The following is a 22,191-nucleotide window of genomic DNA, read 5'->3' on the forward strand; positions in this document are numbered from 1 at the left end:
TAAGGTCTTAAATCGTGCCTTCCTATAGAACCTATATTCTAGTTCCGTCAACAATAGGCCCGTTGCTTTCCCCCCCATCAGCATTTTAAAGATTGGAGGGGGACACTGACTGTCTACAATAGTCGCGGCAGTGTCGCATTGAAACAGAATTGACATCTGGATCAGGAGACATGCCCAGTGGTACAGTCTCAGGTTCGGAAGTGCCATCCCACCCCTTTCCCACGGAAGGGACATAAGGGTCGTTGATCGTCTGACCTTACCATACTGCCATATGAATCTAATAAAGGCAGGTTCTACTTTCTTCAGAATTTGCTCCTCAATATATAGGGGAATGGCTCTAAATAGATACGGCACCCTTGGAAACATCACCATTTTTAAGACGTTTACTCTCCCAACCAGAGATAGATGGAGAACATCCATCCTTTTCAGTTCTGTCTCTATGGATTTAATAAGGGGGGGTAGTTCTCTTCCACTATCTTACCCACTGAAGCATTAATCTTTACCCCTAAATATATAGCAGAATCGACATACCTTAATTCGGGTCTTGGTATATTCCTGGAGCAGATTATTTGGGTTGTGGATTCGTTCAACAGATATCCAGAGCCTTGACTGAACATTTTAGCCATCTGTACTAATTCTGGGAGTGCCTGCTGCGGATTTGTTGTAATAACCGCCAGGTCATCGGCATAGGCTAAGATCTTATTTTCATAGCCATTGTAGATCACTGGAGCTATTCTAGGGCACTCTAAGATTTTCTGAATAAGAGGGTCAATGTACAAAGCGAATAGTATGGGGGAGCAGGGGCAGCCCTGCCGTGTCCCTCTACTGATCTTAAACGTATCTGATTTCTCCCCCAATACCATAATTGTTGCCACTGGATCTATATACATAGCTTTGATAGCCCTGATGACATTCGGACCAAAACCTCTCCCGGCCAAAATGCTCCAGAGAAAGCTCCACCCCACCCGGTCAAAAGCTTTTTCTGCGTCGAGCAGGATCATGGCTATCTCTCCCCCCACGGCTTCCTGGGCATCAAACAAAGTTATCGCTCTACTGGTATGATCTGTCGTACCACGCCCAGGAACAAAACCATGTTGCCACGGGGAGACGAGACCGCCTATGATCCTGCCCAACCTCTTCGCCCAGATCTTTGAGTATAGTTTAGTATCGGCATTTATTAAGGAAATAGGCCGATATGACCCCGGTTACTCGGCTGCTTTACCTTTCTTATGAAAGACTATAATATTAGTTTCTTTCCACGAATCCGGGACCACCCCCGAATACAGTATCCCATTAAATAGATCTACTAAAAGAGGAACAAACACTTTTTCCATTGCTTTATATACCTCCAAGGGGAGAGACCATCAGGGCCTGATGCTTTCCCTGGCGCTAACTCTCGCAAGGCAGATAAAACTTCATCAGACGTTATATCCTTATCAAGGGCTGTTCTTGTTACTTCATCCAGACAAGGTCCATTGTCAATACATCCCTCCTCCTGATCATTATTGAAGGGATCCTCCTCATATAGTTTCTGATAGTATTTTTCAAACACCAACAGAATATCCTTTATCTCTATATATGTTATCCCTTCCTCTTCTATACACACAATCACATTATTTGATCTTTCCTATCTAATCCGAAGAGCAAGTGCTCTACCTGCTTGCTCTCCCGTTTCGTACCTCTTTGCTCTTGAGGATTGCTATTCCCCGATTGCTTTTTGTGTAAACTCTTTCTGTAGTGCCGCTTTTACTGCCAGCAAAACACCCTGACTAGCCTCACTATTACTACCTGAAGCAATATCCTTTATATGTTGTTCTTCCGCCTTAACCAATTTATCCATTAATTTCTCTACTGCGCTCCTATCCTCTGTTCTAAGCCTGGCGGCACAGCTGATTGTTTCTCCTCTCAGTGTAGCTTTGAAAGCCTCCCAAACCCCGTTCCGAGATGTACTGTATCTATTTGCCGCAAAAAATTCACCAGCCCATATATTCAAATGATCAACAAATCTACCATCTGCCAGCAGCCTTCTTTCAAAAGTCCAGTTTGTCTTAGACCGTTCTAACCCTCCCATAGCATAGTTTAGTAACAGAGGGTTATGATATGAAATAACCCTTGGGAGTCTACATATCTTAACTTTTTCAGATTCTAAAACAGAGACGAAAAAATAGTCCAATCTTGAGTATCTCTGGGCTGGATTAGAAAAGTAAGTATAGCCTGCATTTAGGGGTTCTTTAGCTCTCCATAGATCCTGAAGCCCATGAGTAGCTAACATAGCTTGTACCGCCTTAAAAACCCTGGGTTTTCTCTCCTGATACGAGATGCCCTTCCCCCATTCAGAAGAGATATTTAAATCTCCTGTGAAAACCAGAGGAGTGGGCCAATTTGCAAGCTCTGTTTCTAGAAAATCGTAAATTTCAGGGTCGTCCTCATTAGAACCATATACCGTACAGATAGTTAGACCCAATTCCATCTCGATAATCACCCATCTTCCATTGCTATCTATTTTCACTTTCCTCGCTTTCCCTAAGCTTTTCCTTCCTAGAATGGCGACCCCCCTAATAGTTGATGTTTGAGTTGTGCAGGCTAATAATTCAAATCCATTTATGGAAAGCAAATTTCTCTTAGACCAGGGTAGGTGGGTCTCTTGTAAACAGAGAAGATCTATTCTATTATGTTTAACCACATATGCTAATTTCTGTCTTTTCCTCCAATCGTTTAATCCCCCAACGTTCATTGTACAAATATTAATGCGTGCCATCAAATTGAATGTAGTAACCTATATCGAAAATCCTTTCAAAAATCTTTTTCCTTGCTGGCATCCTTTGACCATTACCAATTCTGCACCAATCCCTCCTTTTTCCAATTTTTGTCTTATTCACACCCACCCGTCCCCCTCCCTTTCCTACTCCCCCTCTCCCCCCCTCTCGCAGCCCCTTCCCCCCTCCAACCCATGAGGCATCCTGGGACCAAAGGGCCCCAGGTGTGGGCAACCGAGTGATCCGAACATCACCGCTTGCTTGATCGCCTGAGATATTAAGAGTCTTTAACGATATAACAGTTCGGCTGGTTACCTTTCCCCCTCCTATTTTCTTAGTTGAGAAAGTTCTTGCAGGTAAGCTTCTGCTTGGATCTCACTTGTAAAGTTCCTTGATGTTCCTTTATAAAGTACTCTTAAACGTGCTGGATTTAATAGATAGACGGTTGCTCCAATCTTCTCAAAAGGGACAAAGAGTTGTCTCGGCCTCCATCGGCGTTCAACCGTTGCATGCGCAAAATCCGGGCGGACAAAGAATTTATTTCCTTTAAATTCTTTTCTGCTCGTTGGTCTTGCCAGGTCGTAAATTGCTTCTCGTAGAAGAAAGTTTCCGAGACAGACCAGGATAGCTCTTGGGTACTGATTTTCTTTTCTAGGTCTCTTAGGGAGTGTCAGAGGGAATCGATGAGCACGATGAACTTCTCGTTCCAATTCCCATTTTGAGAGTTCGGGCATGGAAGACTTCAAAAGGTTGACAATATATCCCTTGGCGTCGTTTCCCTCTGCCCCTTCTGAAATTCCCAAGAATCTGAGGTTTATTCCGTCTTCCCCGGTTCTCAAGGTCCTCCATATTTGTCATTAGGTCTTCGATAATTGCAGTTTGAGACTTTTCTCTACCTTGAAGTTTGATGACATCTGCTTCTAGGTTTTCTGTGCGGCTCTCCACCGAGGCCATTCTATCGACTATCTCTGTACAGGTATTATCTACCTTCTGAATAGCACCTTGAAGTTGTTGAATCGCGTCAGGATTTTAACATCCGAATGAAAATCCTTAATGGTCCTCAGGACCTCACTCAGTGATGGTTCTGCAGACCCTCCTAGTTTGTCTGTGTCATGAAGTTGTAGTTCCTCCTTACTCGTTTCATCTGCCTCATTATTAGAATTGTTCAGTTCTGTATCTCCCTTAAGTGTAGGGGTCGGACTCTTCCTGAAGGGTCTAGATTTTTTCTTTGCTTGGTCCTGGTTACTCCCCTGATCCGTTGTTTCATCATCTAATGGTTTGTGAGATTTTCTAAATTTGGATTTCTTCTTCTCCACTTACTTTTTAGATGCCGAGTCTCGACCCGGTCCATTATTGCTCTTTATATCGGTTGCTCCCAGATTGGCAGTTGGTGAGTTTTTGTCCTCGCTGACCGCACTTGTACCTCCAATTTCACTTTCGATTTCACTAGAAATTGAAACGCCAGTTTCATAAATTTCAGAGTTAGATTCCTCGGACGAATCTTCGCCCCCTGTTTCTAATCTTTTATCTTCGGCTATAATTTGTGCGCTAGTGTGCACATAGTCCCGTTCTTGATAAATTGGATCTGTAGCTGATTCCGCCATTTCCGCCATTTCCGCCATTACTGCACCTGTATTAGTTAGATTTGGATTTATTCCATCACTGGGGGTCTTATTCTTCATTAAATCTTTTAGCTTTCCATTATTGTTAATACTACTGCTACTATCGTCTCCCTTATCTCCTTCCTTCAGGGATTCCTTCGAGATCGGTATAAATATGTTGGATATCCTTGGTTGTGTTTCATCGCGCAGACCCGTTAGCTTAGCTGCGGCCTTCAAGCTTTTAATAGTTTGCACTCTTTTAGCTTTTTTGAGCAGGAGTTCCATTTTTTCGTCAGCTTGGTCATCGGATTTCTCTTCTTCGGAGTTACGTTCGTTTAGCTGCTCACCTAGCTCCTCTTGTTTCTTCTGTTTACCCCTTTCAGTATCTTTCTCCTTCTCCTTCTTCTTCTCCTTCTCGGCATTTTTCAGGGCATTTTTACTTTGACTTTGACTTTTCTCCAAGTTATTTTTATGTTTTACTTTGCCGGTTGTAGTACCCTCCATACCTTCCGTTCCATTTATGGCCTCTTTAACTTCTTGTGCCTTCAATCCTCTAGTTTCTGGTCTTCTAGTGGGACCATTATTCTTTTGTTGGTAGCTTTGTTGGTAGCTTATTGGTGGTTTAAAGCCACTTTCATGATCCCCTGTCACTGCGTTTTTTGCTGGTACTTTAGTTGCCTCGTTTGCCTCGTACTCACACCCTCAATGAGAAAGAAAAGTTTTTAGGCAGCTTATTGACGCTCCCTGGGCCCTGTGTACAGGGGCGTGGTTACCCCCCTATCAACGATCGACAGGCAGTGCTCTGATGAAGCGCTTGACGCTTTCTGATAGCCGTCAAGATGGTAGGATAACAAGCACCGCGCTCAGTGCAGCGTGGATGGAGAACAGAGGCCAGGAATGATTGGAGTGCTTCAGCAGACCCTCCGCACTTCACAGCTCGCACAGAGACGGAGCCATGCCGCGAAGGCTCGAGAAACCGAACAGGCCAAACAGCAGGAAAACGGGAGGAACCATCTGCGCCTCAGGTGCCTCGCTCCCTGCAAAAACTGCATACAGCTGCTCCTGGTCCACACGGCTTGTGGACCGGTGCCTGAATACGGCGTCTGACGGCGTCTGGCCCCCAGCTGGTCAGTTATCGGTTACCGCCACAGCAATCCAGCGATCTACCGCCACCGCGGTCCAGCGCAGCCGGGTCTCCGGTAAGAGGTTTTTTTTTCACCCGCTAGTTGCTCAGGTTCAATTCAGGTTATTCATGAAATTCGGGGGTATTACTCAGCACTCAAAATCAAACATCAGCAAACAGCCATCTAAGGTAGCTCTCAGGTCCTCGGAGCAAGATCGATGCGACCTCTCACTCTGACGCCATCGTTTTTGCTCTTTCTTGTGTAGTGCATTATGCAGCACACATACGAAGAACAAAATGGGATTAATGGTTGTTTATGTGCAGGAAGGTTTTCCTTTCTGCACATAAAAAAACATTTCCTGCAGCCCAGGCACCCTTGTACTATGGTTTAAAGGGTGCCAGCGTTGGCCCTAGGCAGCTAATTCTGGCACCAGTGCTAGGGAAAACACCTGGGTGTGCCATATACTTGTGAACACTGTGCATCCCTGCATATTGAAAATGTCAAAGCATTGTGCTGCCACATTTTTGGTGCAGCTGTTCGCCAAAACATTTTCTTGTAAATATGCCCCTAAATGGTTCCTGTCAGCAATGATGCTTAAGTTGATTATTTCTAGTGCTACTATGGTTTGCTGCATAGGGTAAATCCCCCTTCTCTACTTGTAGTACGAATTGATTTTTGCACAGCCAGTCTCAATAATTAGTGCTCGGAAGGCCAGGGAATATATATAATTTTTCCCTCAGGGTTCTTCGTGTTGCTCCCATACTAACAAGTGCTCCCTGAATAACCCAGATTTCTGATCCATATCGCAGGATAGTTTCAATGGTAGCTCAACATACAGTAAAGTGAGCTGATACAACACCTAAAGTAAATTTTCTCATATCTTTTTCGGATATGTATGCTCCTTCCTTGACCGTTGCCATCTGATAGAACCCTGATAGGACAAGTAATCAAGTTAACAGGTAAGAATTAATTTCTTATAACTGGTTGGTTTTCAGTATGATTGAAGTTCTCTCCTTTACTTTTTCATAGATCCTGAGGCCACGGTCGTAGTTTTGAATTATTTGATAGCTACGGGTTACTTTTGCATCAACTCTTCACTGCATCTCCATATTTCAGATTGTTATATGTTTGCGCAACATTTATAGTGTTTTTTAAAATAAAAGAGTTTCTTCTTGTGGATTATCTTAAGCATGTACCCTGGGACTGACTGCAATGCTGTCAGAAGATTGTTTGAGTCCGTTGGTAGTTTTACATTTTTTCAAAAGCAGGCCCTAGCTCATATGATTTACGGTCGCTGTTGTGATGTCATACAGTTATTGGCTAAAAGCTTTAAGATGCAATTTTACATTCTTGTAGATGGGAACAATTATGGAGTTTAACCTCAAATTAGAGACATTGAGGTTGTTGGTGCAAAATATAAACTGAACTTTTAAAGTCTACTAATCACTGAATGGCTTGATGTGAGAAGGGATGTGGGTCAATGTCATTATCATTCTGGAAAATATAATTTGTGATTACCCAATATAAACTGGCGGATTATGATCCTGATCACATTATTTGACTGCCGTCGTATATCGTATAGCACAATGCAATACATAGGTAGTGATCAAAGAGGCATCAATGCCTTTTCTTACATCTAATGGTTGCTGTTCTGCTAGTTTCAAAGATAGATGCATAATAGCATAACCATGCTTTTGCTTTCAAGCTTGCAAATTTCACTTTCTTGGTTGACTGATTCGTCTTGAGACGTTTTCCAAAAGGCGTTGCTGTTTTGGCATTTGGCTTTGCTATACAATCCTTTTATTTTTCTTGATATATGTTATCATTCTTGCTTTGTAGAGACCTTCTAAGGTGACGAACACGTTCTTTTCATTGGGACAGCTCTCAAGATAAAATCCAACACCCTCTTTACTTGTTCACAAGGTTGTCAGCTCCAGGAAAAAGGTACAGGTCAGTGCTCGTACCTGCACCGAGACTTCTGTATTCTAAAAAAAGAAAAGACAAACCATTTACCTTGCATACGAACAAGTATGACTGGGCTGCCAAGGAGCTTTGTGAGAGCTTAATAATCCTCATGTCCAAAATATTCGGGACCTCTGCAGTGGGTGTTTGACTTTAGGGGCATCCTGTCAACTGTGCCAATGCTGTAGTAGCCACATCAACAGCAAAACAAAAATGATCTTAGTTGTGTTACGTAATTCATGTGTTTACATAAATCTCCTGAGTTACAAAACAATGGGGGTAACCCAGACACGTCACTGGACCTGAGTACACTATGGTACAAAAAGGAAGTGGATCCAGTGAGAATAAACTACAACATGAACATAAATAACACCTTTAAATAAATTACAATCAATATTTTTCCATGTTAAACATATTTATGTCAATGTCTGTGTGGGTATTTCTAGAATGCACTGTTACTCAACAGATTGTCCAGGTGCTTTGGCTGAAAGATTGCAGTATGGGAAAATAACTTTGGGGCAGGAAAACAGCCATGTTTTTAGATTTTTTCGAAACAAGGTTGTAGACTCAATGCTTCTCAACTGAAGGGGCCTTTTGTTCCAGTGGAAGGGCCGAAGGAAGGAGAGAGACTTACCTCCTACCTCGACCTTTTAAAACGGGGAACATTGGCCAACAACAGATCAGCAGATTGAAGATTTCTTACGAGGAGAGTAGAAGGAAATCCTACGTATTCCTACGCAATCCTACCTTTTTATTCATGTCGAACATGTATATTTCATGTTCAAAAACAGCACATTTGTCTATAAAATCATGAAGAGGTGCCCTAAGAGGAAAGGGAGGGAAAGGTGCAGCAATGTGCGAAAGTAAAGGTTGGTGAGAGAGGGAGGGCAGTGAGCAACATGTACATCCAAATCATAAACGGCCTATCCAGTTTTATCCAAGGCTAATATATGTACAATACCATAATACTTGGAAAAATACAGTGAATCCATCACTGTCACCAATATATGGCAAAGAGGAATAAAGCCATCGACGTTTCGGCCCAAGCGTTGTGTGTAGGAAATTCTGGTCCTTACAGTAGGGTCTTCATCAGGACCGTGGGGGGCACTCTACATCCACCAGTTCATGCAGTGGAGAAACTCACAATGATGGGTCCACACCTTTGAAAGGCTACTTGTGTGGGTTGCACAGCCAGTGGTGCAGGCCCAATGGTATCAATTGATTTACAGGCCTGGGCCCCCAGTGAACGTTACTGGGGACATACCAGTAAATCAAATATGGCAATCATCAATAACGAATCACAATTACACTTTGCACAATGAGCACTTGCACTTTAGCACTGATCAGCAGTGATAAAGTGCCATGGGTACAAAAAAACAGGTAAACGAAGTCCAGCATGCAGTCAAAAATGCAGGAGTTAGAAGGAAAAAAGACAGGGGAAACCACACCAAAGATGCCAGGTCTAACACTTATGTTCTGATTTATGTCTTTATGATACATGGAATTCTGCCATTCCTGTATCAAAAACCAGTCTCTCATGTCCTTTTAATAGGTGACTTCTGACGCACTCAGTCTCTTATTATAAAGAAATGTTAACAGAACTCAATGGTAACACCATTTTATAGTTGAGTTATGATTTCACAATGCCTGCTGCCATAGCCAGTGGTTGAGGAGTAGCCAGGTCAGGTAATGGAGCATAATAAAGCAGTAGTTAGGAAAAGGAAAACAAAACTTGGCTTTTCTTTCATCTACTTCGTAGGAAGATATTCACACCAATATGTTTATTTTTTGCACTCATTAGGTAACTAGAAACGTTAAAATATTCCTGCATCTTTCTACACATTTCAAGCTATTTATGTTTTTAAACTGACTTGTATTAAACTGATTGTAATATCGTTTTGCAACAAAGATCTAACAATTTTTTTTAATGTATTTCATTTTGCACTCAGTAGCAGCTCCTGGTGGAAGTGATGCCGGGCGGTGACATGGGGCGGGGGAAGGGCAGGGTGGGGGGTAGTAAACACTGGAATACGATGAATGCAGGTAAGTAAACAATTAAATCAATAAAACGAATTTCATTGCGCGCACTGCATCGCGAAATGCGATGCAGAGCGCACTGTGAGACAAAATGGCTTATTACAAGCAGGGTGCTGGAGAAAGACTCCTTTTTAAACAATTGCTCCTTTGATGCAAAACAAGAAATAAAAGCAATTAATTGCTAGAGGAGGCTGATCCAGCATGTCACTTCAATTGAGTGAGTTGATGCCATTAGTTAAAGGATTGAATGGGCTACATAATATTAATATCTGCGCACTTAACTCTACCATAAACTGCATTAGTGCAGGGAACTCCAGTGTCATTATGCTGGGTCCGGTGGCTCAGCGAACTAAAGCATCGGCATCAGCTTCTGTTCAAGATTCGAATCTCAGTGGGTCCACTCAGCTTTTCAATCATTCCGAGGTCGATAAAGGGAGTACCAGTGAGGTGGGTAAAAAAAAACGTCTGTTATTTCAGTACCAAGTGATCCAAAGAGGACCGTGTGCCTTACAAACAGGCGTTATGTTACATGATCAGGCCTGGGGATAATTATTCTTCGTATTTCAGTAATATGCCTGCTCATTCCAAGCTTTCAGCACACTTGTGCAGAAGCAGTCATTTCTACATTTCTTTCTTGCATCAGTATGCTGTGTGGGTGAGAATAAACGTTACAAAAATGCGATAGGTTTATAACCAACTGTCGTCTTCAATATTTTATGAGCACAGCGCCTGCTGTAGCTTAACCTAACTTGAAGTTCCCCAGCCTCGCCTCTGCCTTTACAGACGAGTCAGCATCAAAACAAAAGCTCTTTTAACCCAAGCAGAAACACCTACTGCTGGGAGTTTATCCCCTGTGTTTACACACCAGCGCCTCATTTTAAATTCTCTTCAGTGTAAGAGACCGAAAAAGATGTTATTGTTCCTGAGTGACACTTACACAACAAATTCAAAGTGCGCAGAAAAGGTGAAGCACCGGTTGGCACATGCAGGTGTCTTAATAAAATACACAAAACACGGCATCTTTCTCTCACTGATAATTTAATTATCAAGAAGGAGTGTTTAGTTAGCATCACCATTAGAAACTAAATGGTTGCTGTCTTCTTTGCCACCTAAAGGAATGCACGATACATATTGAATGAAAACACGTATGGAAAGTTGAATAAGAATTGAATCAACCATTTAGAGTGTCCAGTCAAACAACTAATTCAACTTAGAAGCAAGCAGGGCCTAGTTTAAACCACTAGTACCTTATTAATGTATAGTTTGTTCAACGTTGACCATTGTGTTCACGTGTTCGTTGATACAAAATGCAAAGTGCCACAAAATTATTTTTATTCATATACATAGATATGATTCTGCAGGTCAAGAGCATTAAGTAAGGAAATGTTTGTATGCGTTGCTGCACTTTTGATCAACGTGGAAATGTACAGACTTTCCCCAAGGTTGGAGCAGCAGTCATTCAAATTCAGTATGGCACCTGCAAAACAAATTGCTTTCAGGGCCAGAGGTGACTATCTGAAGAAGGAAGCCCGTAAGAGCTTCTAAAGCCAGTCGCTGAAGCAAGACCAGGCTGCTACCGTGCCTCTAGTGCGAACTGTCCGCTGCAAAGGCTACCTGGTGAAGCTAACTGCATGCAGTTATTAGGTTAGTTAATGGCTATAACTTAACCAGGCCGGTCTGACACACAGCTGCGGGCAAATCCATGATTTGATTTTAGGTGCATTAAGAAGATCACTGCAGGTGAGCAGCCATGTTTTACTTTCGGTTTAAGAAACCTTCCGACTGCTTACAAAATCGAGAGATGCGTACGTGAAATTTGGGGATGCATTAATTTACTTGTCTGCAAAGTCCCTTGAAATAAAAAATGTTAGCATTGCAAATTACCAAAATTAGGCTGTTTTAGTCACTCATTTTACAATATTTTCCTGGCAACATTATTAACGAGACTCTAAAAGAAGCTGTGAAAAAATCAAATGTATTATTTGCTCTAATGGCTGTCCTCCCTCGTGAGATGTTCTCCTCCTGTGAATATGCTAGGTTAAAAATAATATAGTCCACTCCATATTTCAGTAATGTCTTCACTCCAGCTAAAAAGCAAGTATTTTTTCAATTATTGTGTATTTGTAGGACCTGACTTTTTTCTTAGATTTTAGTCTTCTATTATCTTTTTACTTACTGTAAAAATGCAGGTGCAGTGATTTCGCCATAGGATGTTTATTTACTAATCATGGGTAAAGCAGCAAGACAGAAGGTACGTGGAGCTGATTTTCTTTTATATGGCTTTCTTTGATCTCGAAACAAGAGGAAATCATTTTGACTAAGTTTTGTAATTACCCTGTTTTTCCCCTTACAGGTTATTGTGACAAAAGTTCCAACTTTGCGTCCACTTTTGGAGAAGAAGAATTTTTTGGATGACCTAATCTAATGAAAGATAGTCACACAAATATCGCTGCTTTTTACATGTTTTTGAATAGTCAACTTATACTCAGGCCTTCCATGCACAGCTACTTCCCGTTCTGTCCTACAAAAAAATGTGCCATTACGATTAGTGAAGTGATTAACCGCTGACACTCTGAAATGTGAAAAATGCTCAATCGAGACGACATCAACAACAGTAAAATGGGGGACAAGGGGGGGGGGGCTGCTCCACAAATTCGAGCGCAGTTAACGTAAAAAACAAATCACTAACCTGCCAAGTGGCTAAGAAAATGACAGTAACAATGCGTCATTCTACCAGTCATCTGTTGGTATTTTTATCTGCAAAGAGAGCATTTTGAGTGGCTGGTAATTATTGTTCGATTTTGCCCCTGTTGAAACACAGCTGTTTTCGCATCTGACCTTCAAAAAACATCAGGAAACTAAAGGCCTTTAATACGAGCACCGCAACAGTTTATGATTCGTGTTGGTATCCCTCGTCAAGGTTTGTTGAAGCCTTTCTTCCTGATTTTGACTTTAAAAACAGGTTTTAATTGGTTTGTAGACATAAGGTAATTATTCATGTTCTTTAGCCCAGCCATTCAAATTATTGACAGAACTGGACAATTTACTTCTTCGGTATGGCTTTTTACACTCCAATTTCAAGTTTTTTTTAATTTAAGTATTAAATAAAGCAATTCTCTATTAGCAATGATATAATTAATTTTCTGCAAAGTGATCTTGTGTGAAAAAGTGCATCACATTTTCGCTGGATTCCGTCGAAGTGAGCCTTTCTCCTAACTAATTTTGCACTTTCTGAATTTTGAAAAGTTTGACAAATAGACTAGGCCTTAACCTGCAGGTGAAAAGTCCTGCAAACAAATCAATTTGCTGGTGAAGTTAAATGCAAGAGATAATACTACTACATGTGCCTGACCAGAAAGCGCTAGTCCCGTCCCAGGCTTGGGAGGAACATTTTTTCTTTTCTGTATCTGGGGCAGGACTCTGAGCAGACCCCCCAGGATATAGCGGGATGGATAAGCAAATTTAGCGGCACAAATATGGAAATTTAGCTGCAAAAATATGGAAATGTTGCGGCATTTTTGCGGCATTTTATTTTACTCATAATCATTCATTTTCAGCTTTAAAACAATGGAAACTGTTTTAGCAGAGTATTCCACTTTGAAATAGGCCCCAACGTGATGTTATTTCCTGTGATGTCCTTTCCACTACCCCTAGCATTTTAGTGAATTGACGCCCATGCTCTAGTCATACCCCCAGGATACAGCAGCATGGACTAGCAAATTTAGCGGCACAAATATGGACACTACAGTTCGATAACTGAGGCCGATGGTACTTAATTCAATTGCTGGCCTTGTGACATCCCACACTACTGGTGGTACTTTCTATAAACAGCCGGTAGTACATTCACCACCACTTCCCAATGGGATCCTACCCGATTTGCAGAACATTTGCAGATGGTAAAACCAGCTTCAGATTTGAGGGACATGTGCTAAAATGTGGGCACCTACTGAGCTAACATGATGATCTATCATCTTGTATATGAGGTAAAGCCACATCTAATACTACTTCTGTGCACATACTACAGAAGAGGATGCAGCCTGCGCTTGCTTTCACCAAGCAAAACATCTTGTTGCAAGGCTAGAAGACGGCAGTGTGACCACATCACTGAAGAGACCAAGGATGCACACATGTGATATTGATTTTTGGTTGTCAAATAATTTTGTACCAAGAATGGTGTTCTGTTTACATTCCATATATTTTTGTAACAGATTGAAAAATAGTCTATGACTGTTTAATTTCAATTATGATTGGTTAAATTAATGTCTCAGGACATAAAACAATGAGTAATTTACAATAGTATAAATGTTGTGATGCATTGTTGATTTCTATGCATGACTTTGATAACGTGCTGAGGTAAATGTGTGCTGTGTAACCAGATATCGAGTGGAGAGTCACTCGTTCACATTATTTATTTCAAGCATTCCAGCCATCACTTTTATATTTTTCACCCCGATTTTGTTAGAAAGGTGTTGGAGCTGAAAGACAATGCCTGTAGAAATGAGTGCTAGCTTGTACAAGTGTAAAACAACCCCCTCTCGTGTATCACTCCCCTCTGTGCAGCCCCGCAGTGGCTTTTCTTCTTGACTGCGGGTGAGTACGACCCTTCGCTCCGTCTATTAGCACCTTTAGGGGCCTTTCATCTTCTGTGCTTGAATGCTGTTTACCTCCATTAAATCACGCCGCAGAGGTGTGGTGTAAACAAAGCCAGCGACAAGCCATGTTCGCCGCCTCGTTTCACACTGAAAATGCTAATTGCAGGCTTTTGTTGGATCTGTGCCTTGTGGTGTCAGTGCCTCGCATGTTTTTAGTGTGCACCGGAGTCTCAGATGGTATAACAGGGAGCAAGGCAGCGTCCTGAGTGCCCACTCACCTTCCGATTTCGTAGGCACTTTTGTAAAAATCGCTGCATTTTTACAAAAGTGCCGATTTCGCGGGCACTTTTGTAAAAATCGCGGCATTTTCACAAAAGTGCCGATTTTGCGGCAAACCGCGAAATCGCGAAATCCTGGAGGGTCTGCTGAGACGCAGCTGCCACCACTGATGCTTGGTGTTAAGTTGACACTATACTTGGAAGAGATACGGGATGCTATTATGTCCCTTCCTGGAGGCAATGCTCCGGGAGCCAAAGCGGTCCCAGGTAATCTGTTTAAGTTTCTTGTGGACTTTTTGGCCCACTTACTTACCTTCCACATTAATACTGCTCTCAGCTCCTCTTTGCCTGAGGCGTGGCACTATTCCATGTTAGTCCCTGTGTTCAAGAAGGGGGACATGAGTGACTCTGCTTGCTACAGACCTATCTCATTAATTGACGTGGAGGTGAAAATCATCAGACGGATCATTTTGTGGGGACTAACCCTGTGGGCTAACGATTATAACATATTAACCGACCCATATTATGGGTTTTGGCCCGACAGGGGTACTGTGGAGCAGAATCTAAATCTATACCTTGTGATAAATAAATATGTCAGGGTAAAGAGGGGATCACTACACTTTGCCTTCATGGAGCTCATCTCGGCCTTTGAGAAGGTTAACAGGGACAAGCTCTGGGCTGAGGTTGGGTCTATTGCGGTGGAACACTCTTTTGTTTTCTTTCTTAAAGACCTTCATCATGGTCTGTGTGGTTCAGTTAGATACGGTAGCAACTGGAAATGCACTAAGCACGTTGATTTGAAACAGGAGTCTGGCAGGGTTGCATCCTGGCACCCTTCCTTTTTATCATGTATATAAACTGTCTAGAGGGGGTACTTTCAGTCCAGGAACTAGGGGCCAGATGTAGGTAGGCCAATACCGGTCGGTAACAGCCAAAAATCGGTATTTTCCGCCGTTACCGACCGGTATTGAGCAATTGGGATGTAGGAAAGCGAAAATCGTCAGATTCGGTAAATTTACCGAATCGGTAAAGTTACCGAATCGGTAAAATACTGAATCGGAATATTTACCGAATCGGTAAATTTACCGAATCACAACGGTTTGCGAATCAGTAAATTTACCGATTCAGTAAATTTACCGAATCGGTAAAATACAGAATCCGTAAATAAGAATTATTAAAAAGGAAGATTGAGATGGAGGGAAGCTCTTAAATACCGAATTTGCCTGAAATTCGGCATTTAAGAGTCGGTATTTACCATGGATTGAAATCAGGTGGTAACCAGGTGCAACCTATAAAAATTGACCCAAAATGCAATTCTTCTTGCACAATGGCGGCATTTTATGTCATTGCAAGACGGCTACTGCTACAGGAGGATGGAGAGAGGGAATGGCAGAGAGAGGAAAAGGTCTACAGACAGAGGATCACCCTGTTCAGGCTCACAGAGGCAGAGATACTCCAAAGGTACAGGTTGGCACCAGACACCATCCCGGAACTCATCAGGGACCTCCACCCACTGTTGGAGCATACTGCCCCAAGGGCACACGCTATTCCACCCCACGTGCAGGTGCTGTGCAGCCTCCACCTGCTAGCGTCTGGGAGCCACCAGAGTGTGGTAGCTGCGGTAGGTGGGGTGACCCAGAGCAGCCTGTCAAGGTTTTTCCACAAATTCCTTGACGCCATGTTACAGAGGATGGAGCATTATATATCATTTCCTGCAACCCATGCTGAACTGGTCCAAACAAAATCTGACTTTTACCAGATGGCACGATTCCCCAATATAATTGGCTGCATTGATGGCACGCACATTCCCATTTGTCCCCCTGCTGCCACAGAATACATCTACAGGAATAGGAAGTCAACGCACACCATCAATGTGCAGGTGATTTGCAATGCAAAGTGCGCCATCACTGGCCTTGTTGCAAAATTCCCTGGGAGTACCCACGACTCCTATATATTTCAAAACAGCGGCATCTATGCACGGCTGACTGCAGGGGAATTTGGAGATGGATACCTCTTAGGTGAGACACAGTGTGCGACCCCCATAACACCTATTGCAGTAAGAAGTACAATTATGCATGTGAGTAATGTATTTCCATTTCATTTTAGGTGATACAGTGCATATGCCCTCCGCTCCTTCATACTCACCCCTTACCTCAACCCCTCAACACCCAGCCAAAGGAGATACAACCGGGCCCACAAGAGCACAAGGAATGTCGTGGAGCGGACCTTTGGTATCTGGAAAAGCAGGTGCAGATGCTTGCACAAGAGCGGAGGTGCAAGGCAGTATACCCCCATCACCTGCTGTAAGATCATTGCTGTGTGTGCTATGTTGCACAACCTTGCTGTGAAGAAGGGTACTGAGGTGGAGTTGTCAGACTATGAGGATCATGACGATGACATTGCTGTGCCAGAAACTCAACCTGCTGGAGTCTCAACACCAAGTGATGGCATATACAGACGTGAGGAGATTACACACAACTATTTCTGAGTAAGTAATGAGACACAGACGGGTTGTGAATGAGAAGAACGCAATTTAATGTTGCCACAACATTCATGCACTGAAGTGCAACAAAATAAACATAATGAATGTGGGGACTGTATGTCCCGGGTTACTTCACCCACACCGGCAATGTCATTTGCGCCCGCGCTTCCCTGAGCCACTGGGATCTTGGTCACTGCTTTCCGCATAGCCTGCAGCCCCAGCTGGGCGCCTGCTTCTCCTACGTGGCTCAACTACAGTGATTGCCAAGCTGCTGCGGCTACTGCTGTCGTCTGCCTCTGCCACATCCAGGGTAGGATTCAGTGCAGTGTGTGATATGTTCATAGCCTCTAGGGCACTAGTGATCCTGGCCATGCCCCTGGTGACCTCTGCCGTGTTCTGTGTGAGGCTCTCCTGCATATTAATGCCTCTACGGCATAGCTGGGATGTGGCAGTGGCCAGACGATTCATGGCCCTATTGTGGACACGGGCATCCCTGCGCCTTGTGTGTTCCAGGCTGTCCAGTTATGAGCAGAGCTGGGTGATGGAGTTGCTCATTTGCTGCATTCCTGCTGCAATGTCTGCATTTGTTTTTGCTACCTCCCTATTAGTTTCTACAATGTCTCTGATGCCCTTCCCCATGTCTCCTATTTGTTCATGTAGGTGTCAAAATTGGCGGTGGCAGGCCTGTATGGATTTCCCTGCATCCGTTGTATGCACACCATACTCCCCTCCAGCCCACGGAACACAGTGCCATCTCCAGGTCCACCTGCACTGCTGGGTCTGCGTTGCCGTCTGCGCGAGGTGAATGACTCATTGGTGGACTGCAGTGCAGCAGGAGTCACATGTACAGTGGCTTGAGCCTCACACTCTGCTGCCTCCATTACTGACAGTGGGGCCACGACTCTCCTTCTGGCTGGGGATTTTGCAGGTGCTGACAGGGACAGTGATGGGGAGGTGTCTGATGAGAAAACCAATGGAGGGGATTGTGAAAGGTGTGGGGAGTGCGGAAACTCAGGGGCCTGTACTGTCTCATCTTCATGGGTGATGGCAGTCGTGTCTTCTTCCTCCTGCGAGGCTTGTACATGGCTTGGCCCTGCCTCCTCACTCTCCTCCCTCGCTGGTGCAGTCCCTTCTGTTGCTGTGGCTCGACTGCCTGATGTTGCCCCTAGGTATAAATAAGCGTGTGTCAACTGAGTGCTACTGTGTCACAGTCACTACAATAAATGCTTTACACATTTTACTTTCATTTTTCTGATTTACTTTCAGTGCCTTGCTGATGTCTGTGCTGTTACCCATGGTCTTACATTAGCTGACTACATTTCCCATAATGCATAATCCTGTATAGTGCTAGCAGTACTGGACTGGGGTTGGCCTGTACACAAAGGCTAAAGGGAAGCAGGTTGGTATGGGGTGTCATGCTGCGCATGCGTCTTACCTTTTCTTGAAGCTCTGGCTGAGCTGTCCACATCTCCAAGTCCCACAACACTGTCTGGCTCGATGGTTGAGGCCACCAACTCCTCCAGGTAAGTCAGGGGGGGTGCTGGGTTCCTGCCTCCACCGGTGACACCAGCGTACTTATGTATTTCTGATATCTTCTTTTTTGTGAGGCTCCTGATGTCATAAAAGCGTTTCTTCAGGTCCTCAATGTTCCTGCTTGTGACTCCCACTGCATTGACCTTTTCTCCAATTGCAAGCCACATTTTCCGTTTTGCAGACTCAGGTACAGTGAGGGAGTGCCTGCCAAATAGTTGCTTGTGGACTCTCACAACCTCCTCCACCAGTACCTGCAGCTCCATGCTGCTGAACTTAATTTTTCTTTTCCTCTTTGCCTTCTGGCTCTCACTGCTGCTTGCCATTTTTCTTGTGGAAAACTCCCAAAAAACTCTCCCTGCTGCTCTGTGTCTCTGCTCAGCTCTGACTGCCTCTCCAGAACCTTCTAATGAGTTGCAGCTGCCTGGGTAGCCACTTCCTGATAGGGAGGGGGGGTGGTAGCACCTGATTGGCTGTTTTCATTAGTTTCACTTTTGCTTACTTTCCGATTCGGATTTTACCGATTCGGTATTTACCGATTCGGTATTTACCGAATCAGTATTTCCAATGCATTCCTATGGGCCTTTTGGCCCATAGGGATGAATGGGAATTACAGATTTGGTAATTAGTGATTCGGTAAATACCGATTCGGTAAATTCTGAAAGTCCGATACCGATTTTTACCGAATCGGTAAAAAATACCGATTTTTCCCCTACATATCATTTACCGATTCTTGAATACCGAATCGGTAAAAATCGGTATTTAAGAATTGGTAAATGACATTTACCTACATCTGGCCCTAGATGTACCTATATCTGGGGGGAGATCCCCCCAGCTCTTTTATATGTAGATGACGCAGTCCTGATCGCTCGCACTGCATGAATTCTTTAGCAGATGTTAGATCTTTTTGGTCAATTTTATGAATTGTCTTGACCTAGTCACTAATTTTAAAAAAGCTCATGTTACGGTCCCATGTCTGAAAAACACCAACAGCTCTACCTTTGTGACACAGGGTCAGGTTATAGGTAAGGTGGATACTTTTACTTATTTGGGGATTTTAAACGACAGGAGTCTCAGCTGGCAACCATTACTAAAAAAGAACGTAGAAAGTCTTAAAAGAGCCTGTACCAGTGCCACTGATTTCTCCTCTAGGCTGGGCCAAAAGCCGTTGTAAATTATGCTTGATGCTTATAAAGCTATATGTGCTCCTCTTTCTACATTTGGTTGTGAGATCTGGGGCTACATTAACATAGCCCCGATTCTGGTGCAGCAGAACACATTTTTAAGGGGTCTCCTGGGCCAAAAGCAGTTTACGCCCTCTGAGATTTTATGCAAAGGGCTCTGGTTGAGCTACATTGCTAATTTTATCCATCTCTGTCCACTTTTAGTTTGGTGCGCTGTCTGGCTAAATGAAGAACTTAGCCTTAACAGGCTAGTTATTAGGGACTCACAAAGAAAAAGAGGGCCCATGAGACTGAGATGAAGAGGCAGGAAAACACAGGAAATGTAAAACAAAAAAACTAGGGGAACCTGCCTACCCTGATTAATAAGACACGAATGCCTTAAAACAATATATAATGAGCGCGGGAAGTCGCAATAGAGCCTTGGAAGAAAAACAACACCAAATGATATAATATCAGAAACCAACAAATATTTATTAGCTATAACTTCTTCTTGCTCATAATACCATCATAGATTTAGACAACTCTAATCATGTCAATTCAAAGCACAAACCATAATGTGAAATATATACATTTCAATGTAGCCACAAAGTCAATGCTCATTCTGGTGAAACTCACGCTCACACTACTCCCCACAAACCATCACATTTTCATTAAAACAAAGCGTTCCATTCATCCTACACATATATCCTATTTCATCAGTTAAGTGCAACACACATTAAAATCAAAAGCCCATTAGGAGATGACAAGGATTAGTAAAAGGCAACAAGTTCACAATGAGATTGGTACACACATGGAATTTCAGGGTAGTGATGACAACTCAATAAACGGTACATAGATGGTTATACCTTTCCTAAAATAACAAGAAATAAGAAAATGAAAATATGATTGTACAATCAACAGAATAATTTAACATATATTGCTACTAATAATAAGATGGTTCCATCATATTTGCCATTCACTTTCCAGACTCCTTGTGTTAAGTGCTAGATAGGCATCAACATGCGTTTCGGTGACACGATAAAAGGGTATGGTCACACCTCCCGCAGGGTGCAAAGAGGCTCAAAGCCAACCAAGGAGTCAAGTAAGAGGGGGGGAGAAAGAAACAAAAAGGGAGCCCTGAGGAAATAATAAGCAAAGAAATATGTAAGGCGACTTTGAGACTCCGCTGCTCTATGGGGGCCCGGCATTCCAGTGATAGTCAGAGTGCAGCTGCAGGGGCGCTAAGAGGTGAAATACAGAAGCCTCATTAACATACACATGGTCTTTTAAAGACCTGTGAAGTGCTCGGGATGCGGCTGTGTGTGTGCCCGGAAGCTGTCTCAGCCCGGGCACACACAGGCAGGGAGAGATGAAGAGGGTGACAGAGGGAGGTAGCAGGAGGGAGACAGAGGGAATAAGGGAAAGGGAGGCAGACAGAGTGAGAGCGAGGGAGGGAGGGATGGGAGGGATAGCGAGGGAGGGAGGCAGGGAAAGGGAGGGAGAGTGAGGGAGGGAGAGCGAGGGAGGGAGGGAAAAGGAGGCAGACAGAGGGAGAGCAAGGGAGGGAGGGGGAGCGAGGGAGGGAGGTAAAGGGAGGCAGACAGAGGGAGAGCGAGGGAGGGAGGGAAAGGGAGGGAGAGCGAGGAAGGGAGAGTGAGGGAGGGAGGGAAAAGGAGGAAGACAGATGGAGAGCGAGGGAGGGAGGGAACGGGAGGGATAGCGAGGGAGGGAGGGAGGGAAAGGGAGGAAGAGCGAGGGAGGGAGGGAAAAGGAGGCAGACAGAGGGAGAGCGAAGGAGGGAGGGGGAGTGAGGGAGGGACGTAAAGGGAGGCAGACAGAGGGAGAGCGAGGGAGGGAAAGAGAGGGAGACAGAGGGAGAGTGAGGGAGGGAGGGAAAGGGAGGGATAGCGAGGAGTGAGGGGGGGAAAGGGAGGGACCGTGAGGGAGGGAGAGCGAGGGAGGGAGGGAAAGGGAGGCAGACAGAGGGCGAGCGAGGGAGGGAAAGGGAGGGAGAGCGAGAGAGGGAGGGAAAAAAAGGGAGCACTGAGGAAATAATAAGCAAAGAAATATGTAAGGCTCAAAATGTTAAACAAATACATCATGTTAAAACATAGGGTCCAGTGGGACCCAAATAAGTATGGTGTTAACTAACCAAAAGCCGTGCATAGGAATAGGGTGTCTATTAGAAGATCCAAAGAGGCACACAAGAAGCTAGAAAAGAAGAAACAGGGAAGCCACCATGAGTAAAAACAAGACAGCATAAGAACTGTCATAAAAGCAGCGCCTAGAAAAAAAAGGAGAGAGAGACTAGAATTTACATACTGTTCATAGGATTTATAGCTGAATACTGGGACGCCGGTCAAGGGTGAACCACAGACTGGGTCACTCCCCAAAGCTTCCAAAATGGCAGGTGTACACAGCCCAAAGAAAGTCCTGTAAGGGACAAGCTCCAACTAGGAAGTGGAATACTAAAGTGAATACACATTGAAAGAGGTTCAGTAGTTTCTGTATTGGACCAATGTGAACAGAAAAGATTCCCAGGGACTGGTTCTAGGAAGAACATGAAAACATACCAAGAATGTCCAGACCAATATTTCAGAGCATGGAGATCCAGTAGGAAGTGCTGGAATATTACAGCGCAAAATGACACATCCAACAACAAGGAT

This window comes from Lissotriton helveticus, chromosome 4_1, assembly GCF_964261635.1.
Source record: "Lissotriton helveticus chromosome 4_1, aLisHel1.1, whole genome shotgun sequence".
NCBI lineage: Eukaryota > Metazoa > Chordata > Amphibia > Caudata > Salamandridae > Lissotriton > Lissotriton helveticus.